This window comes from Rousettus aegyptiacus, unplaced genomic scaffold (assembly GCF_014176215.1).
Source record: "Rousettus aegyptiacus isolate mRouAeg1 unplaced genomic scaffold, mRouAeg1.p scaffold_m13_p_9, whole genome shotgun sequence".
Taxonomy (NCBI): domain Eukaryota; kingdom Metazoa; phylum Chordata; class Mammalia; order Chiroptera; family Pteropodidae; genus Rousettus; species Rousettus aegyptiacus.
In genome coordinates, this window is record NW_023416312.1 from 81,509,132 (window position 1) to 81,521,483 (window position 12,352).

The 12,352-nt window shown below is 38.6% G+C and overlaps 1 pseudogene; it reads right to left on the reverse strand.

The window, feature by feature from the left end:
* Positions 1–11,931: 11,931 nt before the first annotated feature.
* On the reverse strand, positions 11,932–12,050 carry LOC118608309 (annotated as a pseudogene).
* Positions 12,051–12,352: the final 302 nt, after the last annotated feature.

Below are 12,352 nucleotides of genomic sequence, written 5' to 3' on the forward strand. Positions count from 1 at the left end.
TAGTTAGAAAATATGTCCAACAAAGGCCAATTTTTAAAAATGTTTATTAGTTTAAAATATACAGTACATTAGTTAGACATTTACATAGTTTATAAAATGATCCCCCTAATTGATCAATCTCTACTCTCACTCTCCACCTAGCCAATATATTAATGCTCACTGCATTCCCTATGCTGTGCTCCCCATACCCAACTATCAACTACTAATTTGTACTTCTTTAACCCTTCACCCTATTCTCCTAGCCTCCCAATCCCTTTCCCCTCTGTCTGTCACCAAATTGTCCACTGTATTTGTGAGTCTGTTTTTGATTAGTTTGCTCTTTTGTTCCTTAGATTCTGCATATAAGTGAAATCATAAGGTATATATCTTTCTCTGTCTGGCTTATGTCACTCAGCATAATAACCTCTAGGTCCATCCATGTCATTTAAAAAAGTAGAATTTCATATTTTTAATGGCTGAGTAATATTCCATTATATATATGAACCATAACTTCTTAATCCAATCATCTGTTGATAGGCATTTAGGTAGCTTCCATATCTTGGTTATTGTAAATTGTGCTGCCATGAATACTGGGTGCATAGATCTTTACAAATTATTGTTTTGGTTTTCTTTGGATAAATACCCAGAAGTGCAATTGCTGGGTCCAAAGGTATATCCATTTTTAATTTTTTGAGAAACCTCCATACTGTTTTCCATAGGAACTGTATCAATTTGCAATCCCACCAACAATGTATGAGGGCACCCTTTTCTCTGCATCCTCACAAACACTTGTTATTCTTTGATATGTTGATGATAGCCATTCTGAGAGGTATCAGGTGATATCTCATTGTGATTTTAATTTGCATTTTTCTGATGATTAGTGACTTTGAGCATCTTTTCATATGTCTTATGGACATCTGTATTTCCTTCTTGAAGAAGTATCTGTTCAGGTCTTCTGCCCATTTTTTAATTGGATTGTTTTGTTTTTTTTGTTGTTGAGTTGTATGAGTTCTTCACATATTTTGGATATTAACCTCTTATCAGATGTATAATAAGCAAATATTTTCTCCCATTCAGTCGCTTGTCTTTTTGCTTTGTTGATGGTTTCCCCTTGCTGTGGAAAAAAAAAACACTAAAAACTTTTTAATTTAATGTAGTATCATTTGTTTATTTTTTCTTTTGTTTCCCTTGCCTGAGGAGATATATCTGAAAAGAAATTACTGTCAGTAATATCAGAGAGTAAACAGCCTATGCGTTCTTCTAGAAGTGTCATGTTTTCTGGTCTTGCACTTAAGTCTTTAATCCATTTTGAGTCTATTCTTGTATATGGTATAAGAAGGTGGTCCAATTTCTTTCTTTATTTTTCTGCATGAATATGTCCAGTTTTCCCAACACCATTTATGGAAGAAATTTTCTTTATGCCATTGTATATTTTTGCCTCCTTTGTCATATATTAAGTGAGCATATATGTGTGGATTTATTTCTGGGCTCTCTATTCTGTTCCACTGATCAGTGTATATGTTTTTATGCACTACCATGCTGTCTTGATTACTGCAGCCTTATAGTATAGTTTGATATCAGGTAGTGTAATACCTCCAATTTTGTTCTTCTACCTCAAGATTGCAGTGGCTACTCGGGGTCCTTTATGGTTCCATATAAATTTTAGGATTATTTATTCTAGCTCTCTGAAAAATTCCATTGGTATTTTGATAGTTATTGCATTAAATCTATAGATTGCTTTGGGTAGTATGGCCATTGGAATGATGTAGATTCTTCCTAACTTCTTCAGTTTCTTTTATCAATGACAATTTTTCCAAGGACAGGTCTTTTACCTCTTTGGTTAATTTGATTCCCAGGTATTTTATAGATATCTATGCAATTGTAAATGGGATAGTTTTCTTAATTTCTCTTTCCAAAAATTCATCATTGGTGTATAAAAATGCCACTGTCTTCTGAATATTCATTTTGTAACCTGCTACTTTACTGAATCCATGGATCGGTTCTAACAGTTTGGGATTGAAATTTTAGGATTCTCTATATATAGTATCATGTTATTGTTTAGTAGCATATTATTTAGCTTCCATGTGTTTTTGTATTTTCCAGATTTTTTTTCTTGTAGCTGATTTCTAGTTTCATACCATTATGATGGTTGAAGATGTTTGATATGATTTCAATTTTCTTAAATTCGAGACTCGTTTTCTGTCATAACATGTGGTCTATCTTAGAAAAAGTTCTATGTGCACTTGAGAAGACTATATTTCCCTGCTTTGGAGTGAAATATTCTGAAAATATCTATTAAATTCATCTGGTCTAGTGGTTCTTTTATGCCCATTGTTTCCTTGATTCCTTGCCTGGAAGAGCCGCCCGTTGGTGTCAATGGGATGTTAAAGTCTCCTACTATGAGTGTATTATTGTTTATCTCTCCTTTTATGTCAGTCAATAATTGCTTTATGTATGTAGGTCTTCCTGTGTTGGACACATATATGTTTGCTAGGGTTATGTTCTCTTGATTTGTTGATCCCTTTATCATTATGTAATGCCCTTTTTTGTCTCTTAGTATAGCCTTGATTTTAGAGTCTATTTTATATAAGTTTTACCACTCAGGCTTTTTTTTTATTTCCATTTGTGTGAAATATCTTTTTCATCACTTTACTTTCAGGCTGTGAGTGTCATTTGATCTGAAGTAGGTCTCTTGTAGACAGCATATGCATGGATCTTGTTTTTTTATCCATTTGGCCACCTTATGTCTTTTGATTGAGGTATATAATTTATTTACATTTAAAGTGATTACTGATAGTTACATAGTTACTGCTATTTCATTATTTGTATTTGTTATTTCTATTTTCTTTTTTACACCTTCTCTTTTTACAAAAAAAAAATTAACATTTCTTGTAATGCTGGCTTGTTGGTGATGAATTCTTTAAGCTTTTTCCTGTCTGGGAAGCTCTTTCTCTCACCTTCTATTTTAATCAAAAGTCTTGCTGAGTAGAGTATTCATGGTTGTAGGTTCTTGTTTTTCATAACTTTGAATATTTTTTGTCATTCCCTTCAGGCCTGCTAAGTTTCTAATGAAACATCAGCAGACATTCTTATGGGAGTACCCTTGTAAAGCTGCCTTTCTCTTGCTGCTTTTCAGATTCTCTCTTTGTCTTTAACTTTGGCATTTTATTTATGATGTAACTTGGTGTGGGTCTGTTTGAATTCCTCTTGTTTAGGACTCTTTGTGCTTCCCGAACTTGTATGTCTAATTCTTTCGCCAGGTTAGGGAAGTGTTCTGTCATTATTTCTTCAAATAGAGTCTCAATCCCATGCTCATTCTCTTCTCCTTCAGGTACTCCTATGATCTGAATACTTTTATGATTCCTGATGTTCCAGAGGTCTGTTAAACATTCCTAATTTTTTGAATTGATTTTTCTTTTTGTTGTTCTGATTGGGTGCATTCTGCTACCTTGTCTTCCAAATTACTGATTTGATCTTCTGCTTTGTCCAACATACTATTGAATCCTTCTAGTGTATTCTTCATTTCTGTCTGGTTCTTTTTTAGGGTTTCTATGTTTTTTTTTATGCTTACTATCTCTCTGTCGAGGTTCTCTGCACATGATCTTTGTGTGGGTTGTGTGTGACTTTCTGTTGTCATCAAGCCTTTATTGTTGTTAGTACATCAGAGGATGGAAATAACACTCAGGCTGACTAATTGTGGAGATTGTTGCACCCACAGGGTAAGAGTTGCTGTGTGGGGGCTGACCCCACTGAGTGGGATTTGTCCTAGCAGGCTTATGTACTTTTTGCAACCACCATTTGTGTGTACCACTCACAGGGCTAGTCAGTAGTTGTTATGTTGTGGTCTAGTGCCAGTGTCCAGATGCATTGGTTTTGTGGCATCTTGGGAGGAGATCTCCCGTAGGCCAAGGTCAGTTGCTGCTTTTGATTGCTCAGGGCTATCCGGTTGGAACTACAAAGCGATCTACAGATGATTGCTGCCTATCCTGGATCTATAGGTTAGTGGAAGAGACAATGCTGTAGGCAGAAGTCAGGTTATTCCCTGTCCCTGACCTAGGGCAGTTTAGCAGAGGGACCAGTGCTCCTCCAGGTCTGATACTGCCTGTCAGTTGCCCATAAGTCTCTGAAACTGGAAAGGCCTCTGGGGGATATGCATGTTGGGTGGCACAGGGACCCTGAGAGTCTCCTGTGTCTATTGAGTAAATTTCCCCTGCACTACATTGTTAGTTTACATGTCAGTGCTATCTCTTTGGCTCCCTGTACAAATTTCCAATTGTAGCAAGGTTAGCTGCTGCCCACTTTGGGCTTGAATGTGCCACCCCAGGACAGGAGCAGCTGATGATCAATGTTCAGCAGGAACTTTGTGTACAGGATGGCGCAGGAGCTCAGGAAGATGTGGTCCATCAGGCCAATACAGACCCTGCGATACCCTCAAGAGATATTGCAGTTTGTACAGGCAGCATTGGTGTGCCAATAACTGTTTTCCCTGAAATGTGCTCACTGTGCTAGCAAGGTCTGTTGCCTGCACAGACTGGGCAACCCCAGAGCCAAGCAGGGTGCCTGTCAATTAGCTGTAGGTATTTTGTGCCTTGAGTGAAGCGGGATCTCAGGGAAACAAGGTCTGGCCGGCCCATACAGACTAAGTTTTGCTACAGCTTCAGTGCCCGGGTGTTCCTGCTGTAGTCACAGATCCCAGTGAGACTAGCTGCCATCTTGGGTGGTCCCACAGACCCCTGTGCTCCCCAGACGCAATATTGCAACTCTTGCAGGCAGCAGAGGTCTGCCTGTAACTGATTTATGTGCAGTGCCTGCCCTTTGCTAGCCAAAGTGTGTTGCCTGTGTGGATTTGGAGACAGGAGAGACAGGCATGGTAGTGGTGGTTCACTGTTAATGGGCCACCTAGGGCAATTTGTGGGTAGGTGGGGTGGGTGGGGTCTCTGGGAGACAATGGCAATCAGATCAATACAGCCTCAGCCTTGCTGCAACTTCTGTAACTGTTTGTTTGTTCCTGCAGAAGTCCCAGATCACAGCAAGACCAGCTGCTGTCTGGGACTTGCCCACAGATCCCTGAGATCTGCCCAAGTTTGTGTTGGCAGCATTGATCTGCTCGAAACTATTTCGGACATGAGGCACTCACAGGCTGGCCATCAGCTCTGAATTCTTGTGCCAGAATTGTAATAGGGCATGGCAGCCATCCAGTAACAAAAGCCCTGGACAATCTGCAGATCGAGTAGGGTGGGCTGATCTCCTCAGGCCTGTGCTTCCTAATGGCCCTGTGGGAGAGGTCTGCACAGTCAAGCTGGCTAGGTCTGTAGATTGCCAGGTAAGGTGGCTGGACTAAGGTACAGGGTAGCTCCCGTTCCAGCCCTCATACTGGTGCCAGGTCATGCTGACTTTCTTGGTATGAATCCTGCGTGAGCCTCTGATTCACCACCATGTCCCAGGTGAGTCTCCACATATCAGAAAGCCTGTTTGTGGGTCTTTCAAAGGAGTGTCTAGGGTTTCCATCTCATTACCTCTCACCCAGATGGCCAGAATCCCCTGTTTTTTACAGTCAGAGTTATTGGAATCTCCTCTTCCCTGGTCTGGGACCCTGGGCTGGTGAGCCCCTGAATGAGATCAGGACCCTCCTGTCCTTCAGGGGAGCATCCGTAGCCTTGCTCTCCCTCCCAGTGATCCTCCACCACCCGAGGGTGTAGGTCTAGCCTGATTTGTGACTTTGCCCCTCCTACCAGCTTTGATGTGGTTCCTTTATATTACCAGATGTAGGTGTTATGATCAGCTTGACTTCAGGTGATTCTCCACATTTATTATTTTATAATTTGGTTATAATTTCAATGTGGACCTGGGAGGAGGCAAACCTTGCTTTTACCTAGTCCACCATCTTCCCAGTCCAAATCAAGAAAAACTCTACATCCCAGCTTTAGTCTGTACCTTGACTCTGGGCACAAACTCAGCATCTAATTTTAATTAGTCATTTTACAAATGTGTGATGAAACTTGTAATGGGATATCAGTGTGAAAGCATAGGTAACATAGAAGAAACACATCCCCAATGAAGGAAAACTCCAGAAAGCCCCTCTTCTTCCTAAAATGTTATCTTTACATTACAGAGAACATCACATTTAGCTTGCTTCTGTGAAAGGAACATATCTGACAGGCCAGTTTCAGAGCATGCCAATGACTTCAATGAGGGCTGCCCCCATAGAAGACTATCAGACTTTCCATGCCCATCAGTCTCAGCAAGAAGTTTTAAGGCAAAATCCAGCAAGTTCAATCTGTCTCAGATTGACAAAGGCAGAAAAATACTCAGCTATATTTGCCTTGAAGGGCTTATAGCACTTTTAAATATACTTCAATTGTCTTATTTTTTTAGCACAATCTCCCTGTTTGCATCTTCTGATCCTCTGATCTTCTGATTGCAATATAACACATGCATAAAACAGTTCCAATGTGTTTGTTTTAATAAAGCCATCTGAGCAGCTGTCTAATGATCCATGCTGTTAAATGAAAACTACAGGTGTTCAAATGCAAACCTTATGGCTCAGGGACCCTTATTACTGCTCCACAATTAGCAGCCAACTGCTCTTAGGCTCTGCAAAGAATTGCGACCATCATTAGTACATTCATTTCATTCTCTGCCTAAGTGTCTTCCCCTAAAGGAAAAATCTGCTTGGCATGGTAAAGCATAATAGTGACAAAACAAAAAAGGAAGAACACAAACCACTCCCTGTCCAACCACAGGCACCTCTGGGTTAAGGGGCAAAGAGCCAGTAGAAAGGCTCTACTCCTTGAGGAATTTTCCAGAGTGGCTTGATGGCCAAACTGAGTAGTCTTGTTGAAACTACTGGTGTTTGTGAGGATTTCATTAATTCTTTCTTCTTCATGATTCTCCAAGCTTTATCACTCCGCTATGCCAAACTACCAGAAAACTATATAACTGGACCCTATCACTCTGGCTTCTACTTTTACACAACTATAATTTTAACCTTATATCTTCAGCTTTCATTGAGGGTACATATAATAAGCAGTAAAGGAAGAAGTCTTCTGCAGCTCATGTGAAATTATCTATAGAATCATTCATTACATAGCTCAATACCCTTTACATAAAAATGCCTAAAACAAATTTAATTAGAGCTTGGGAACAAGTTTTCTTTCCATATCAATGGGTACTCTTTCTTCTACAAACTATCATTTCTCAATTCAAGCTGCACATTAATATATCTGCATGCCAGCACCATTCTAGGCCAGTTAAATTTGGATTAGGAGTGAGCTTTAGGCAGGGCTGTTGAGATTTGCATGCAGCTCCGGGTGTTACCATTCACAATGTGCTTGGCCAACCTCCAGGATTATACTCTGCAACCAATATTAAGAACCACTGCCCCAGAAAATGAGTTTCATGCCTCACTACTTTTGCCTTTTCATTCTTGTTACTTAGAAAATGAAAAATAATTGAATTGAATTTCAGTAGTTTTCCTCTGCCAAAATTTTTCAATATATTTTTCCCTCTGGATCCCCTTATGTTAATAGTTTTACCAGTATTTTAATGTAAGCTGCCAAATATTATTTTTTGTAGATAAAGTAAAATGAACCAAGTAAATAAATAGTATTTCTTGGGATGCACAAGTAGATCAATATATGGATCTCAAAAATCACCTCAAACTTAAAATTGCCAAAAATGAACTCCTGGTTTCTCTCATATTAACTCTTCCCCAAGTCTTCTCCATTGTGGTATAAGATGCCTCAGTCAACCAGTTTCTCAAAAGTCATCCTTTACTTTATTCTTTCATTCCACATCTTGTAAACATCAGCAAGTCTTACTAGTTTTATATGAAAAATATACATAAAATCCAATCACTTCTCACTATTTTCACTGCTACCAGGATTTCTTGATTTTGGATAGCCTTTTTCTTTTTTTCTTTTTCTTATTATGTGTGTGTAGGGGGAGGGGAGTAGCCTCAAACAATTTCAGACTCTCTGGGGCTTCCAGAAATAAATATTTCTTACTCAAGTTATATGTGGGCTGTATCTCAGGTGAATTATGCTGGGCTCTCTGGCATGAGCTTAGTTCCACAAGTCTATAAAGGATCAGGCTGAAGCCTATGCTATTCTCATGGTGGAATGCAGAAGTTTAGGGATGGCAGAGCCAAACCACTATAAGTACATTTGAAGCTCCGCTCTGATGGGATATAGGTTACATCTTCTCACATTCAATCAGCCAAATCAAGTCACATGGCCAAGCTTAAAGTTAAAGAAGGGGAAAATATATTCAGTATATAGAAAATCTGGGCAAGGAAGACACAAATACTTTGAACAAATATACAATTGCCACAGCCTCCTAATGGCTATTCTAGTTTCTACTCTTGTGTCTTTTATTTTTTCTAAATACAGCAGTCAGAAGATTCTTATTAAAATTCAAAATTGGTAATGTAACTCCTTTGCTTAAACCCTCCAATGGCTTCCCATCACATTTAAAATTAAATATAAATGCTTTGTTTGTTTGTTTGTTTTTCTAATATCCCTTTCATGATCTGATCTCTCCCTAACTCTATGATCTCCTCTCATAGCACTCTCCTCTTCACAAAATCTGTTCTGGCCACATTGATAGCCTTTTCAATGGCTACCCCTTCTACCTAGAATGGTCTCCCACTTAGTCTTTGCAATCTGGTTCCTTCTATTATTAAAAACTAAGTTTAATGGCTATCTCCTCATAGAAATCTTCCCTGTCAACATAATCTAAGGTTGCTCCCCACAGTCACTATCTCATAAGCCTATTTTAATTACCTGCATACCATGTATCACTATCAGAAATTATCTATATTATTTTGTTTGCATATTATATGGCTCTCCCTACTCAAGTTTAAGCTACATGAAGGCAGAGACCTTGTCTGTTTCATTCACTGTTTTATCTATAGCACGTAGAATAGCATCTGGAAAATAATAGTACTCAATAGTTTTTGAATGACTCAATCACTCCCCATAGTAATTTTAATCTTTGTAAATTTTCAATTAAATATAATAAGAGTAGTGGGTTCTTCAACCACAGGATAGGGAATTGGCCTAGATGACCTTAAGTTCTTTGGTTTTTCTAGCCAAGTTTCTACGTTTGCATAGCAATTTTCCATTTGCAAAGGCTTTCATAATTTTCCATTTGCAAAGACTTTTACCACTTTTTATCCTCACAATAACCCTGTGGATTTTCATACAGATGAGGAAACCACTTTATGCTTTGGGCCAGGATAAAGGAGAGATGATAATGGAGAACACCTTTGCTAACTGATCCTTTAGCACCCAGGGAGAAGTAAGCAGTATGATCTGAGCTCTTCAGGCTCTATACTTTCTTCTCCAATCTCCTTAAGACTTTCAGGCACTCATACTGATGTTGTGTGCCAGCTTCAGTCAGGCACTATGCCCCAGGTGTCTCTTTTTCCCTCAAAATCCAGACTTTCCTATCCTATATACCTCCACTCATCTGGGTCTGGTCAGAGAAATCCCTGTGACTGGACTGTGATCTTCTCCCAAAGCATTGTTTTCTTCTCCTTGTGAAAGGAAACAATCTCCAGAAATAAATGAGGTAAGGGTCTCTGGCTGGTGTAATGAATTTAATCAAGTCTGGACTTTGATGAGAGGTGGGTCTGACCATTTCTCTGCCTATGGGTAAGTAGAGAAAGAAACAGGTGGGCCAACTTTACCATCTTACAAAAAATAGTATTTTCAATACGGTCTCCAATATGAAATTCAGTTTGAGACTAGAGGGCCAAATAAATTATTTCAGGAAGACAACAATAAACTCAGCTATGGGTAAGCAGCATTCTTTTTATTGATAGCATTCATTAAAGTATGGCCCAACAAATGAGCCAGAATTCAACAGTGTGTAACTGTCCTTGGAACAAACTTCAGCTAAAGACAGAGACTGTTGAGGCATATCTAGATCCTTCATCTCCTACCTGCCAGTGTCCAGAGGTCTTCACAGAGAGCCTTGCTTCTGTTAATTTTGCTAACATAGTTAGTGTTTACCTCTGGCCCCTGAAAAACCTTGTTTCACTCTAGGGAATATTACCCACCCTGGTTATCTGTTCTCATTAAGGCAGTTAAAGCCAGAACAGAGAAAAACAACCCACTCAATGAGACAGCAAGGTATCAGTGGGGTTCAGAAAACACTTTTAATCTTAAGTTTGGGAAACACTATGGTTAATGAAAGATAAAGGGGACTGCAAGTGATCATCATATGGCCCTGTTTAGAAAATAGAAAGTACATAATGATGGAAGACTTCAACAATGTTTAACTTACCTCTCAAATCTCCTATCTCCAACTACCACCAACCTTTAAATGGATCCCAAAGTAATTCCCTTAGTTCCAAATGAGAATTCCCATTTAAGGTTACTTTAGTAAGCATAATATTTTTAGATATAGGTATAGACATGCATAACTAGAACATAAAATTGTGTATGAGTGCAGATGAATCAAAGTTTGGAGAAATATAGAGGGAGTCTGATCATGCCAGATGTTGCATGGAAAGCTGAGTAGTTTGGATATTCATTCAATGGTAATTCCTGACTTGGCCAGGGGAAGTTGGTGGGCAATGGTGAATACAACAAAGAAAGAGATACTTGTTACCTGTTAATACCCTCTTCCCACTGACCCAGCACTACCACACCTGAAATCCCAATAACAATATCACAACAATAACAGTATTAGTCATTAATCTTTACTGAGCACTTATTATTATTCCAGGATCTATTCTAAGCACACCATATAGATTATTACTCACTCCTCTAGTTCAAGATATTAAAAGTCCCTGGTAAAATACATAAGTTATCTGGGGGTAATACTCTAATCCATTATCAACCACTAGCATCTAAATAGTCACTAGATCATCATATTAATAAAGGGTGGTATGCAGAGAAATAACATGATGAAAAAGTTTTTAGAAGATTTATTTGACAGCTGTATAGGGAATTAATTAAGACTAGAAAGAATCTAGAACCCTGAAGATGAGTTTAGGAGGCTGCTTCATAGGAAATCCTATTGACAAATAAAAACTTAAGTTGTAATTGATATATCTTATAAGTTTTATAAATCTGGAGATATATATGTGAATGTGTGTGTGAAATATATGTATGTATGTATGATGTATATACACACACTTTATTTATACATATACTAGAGAACAAGCCCAGTTGGATGGGTCCTTTTAAGTGGTAAATGCCTAATTGTGGGCATACAAAGGGAGGCCTAGAATTAGTTTTAGTTTGGACACTAGAGAGAAATGAATTTCTTTGCATAAGAAAAATTGTAATATCTTTATATATCTCCTGAGAGGACAAGAGTGTGAAGTAAAGAAAAGGAAAGAAGCATGAAGAGAGAGCAAGGAGGCTAAGCAATATAGTGGGAGACTGGAGGTTGAGTTGAAGAAATAGCTGAGGATCTTATAAAGACAATGATAGCTACCACTCCATTTGAGGTCCTATACATATTTGTGATAAAAAAGAAAAATTCCTTCCCTCCATATCCCCAAGTTTCAGGAAATCTGCCACATCCACTTTCCTTCTGTGAGTGGGTTGTTGGGAAATTAAGGAGAGGGGCTGTGTTCTGACTTTTGAGTCAACATAATACAGAACAGAAACAGCACATACAGCACATACAGAAAAATCACATACCATAAGACCCTGAAATAAAACAGACTCAGCCACAGCAAGTTTTCAGAGCTATGGGTGACTATAATAGCATTAGCACCCTAGAAACACACAGCTTGCAGAGGGCTTTTTACTTTCCACAATCTCTGGAAAAAAGGTTCCAGCCAATCTTAGATTTTAAAAATTATGATGGTGAACCTAGCTGACATGCGAATGTGTATAGATTTTTTTTAGGCGAGGCAACTCTTGGTTGACTTCACAGATTGCAAGAATCTTGTCAGCTTACAAGCCCTTATTTTTTTTTTTTATTTTTTTACACCTGCAACACCTGGTCTTCCTAGGTGGTCTCCCATCCAAGTACTAACCAGGTCCGACCCTGCTTAGCTTCTGAGATCAGACGGGATCAAGCTTGTTCAGGATAGCATGGCCATAGACCTAGTATTTTCTTGACATGAAATGCAAAAGCAACAGGAATTAGTAAGTTTCTAACACAATTTGGTTGTCATAGGCCTCTGAGCTTTTTTTCTTTACTTTCTTTTTTATAAATTTTTTTTCAGTGTTTTACCCCTCTCACTCAAAGCAGGAGATAAATTACACAACGGGTGCAAATATTTCATCCTTAGGTAGATCATGCCTGCAATCTGCAATCTGTAAGTGAGCTTTACAAAAAAAAAGAAAACAAATCGAGGTAGACTATTGTAAGCCATATGCCAGTGTCAGGCAGGGAAGCTACAGCT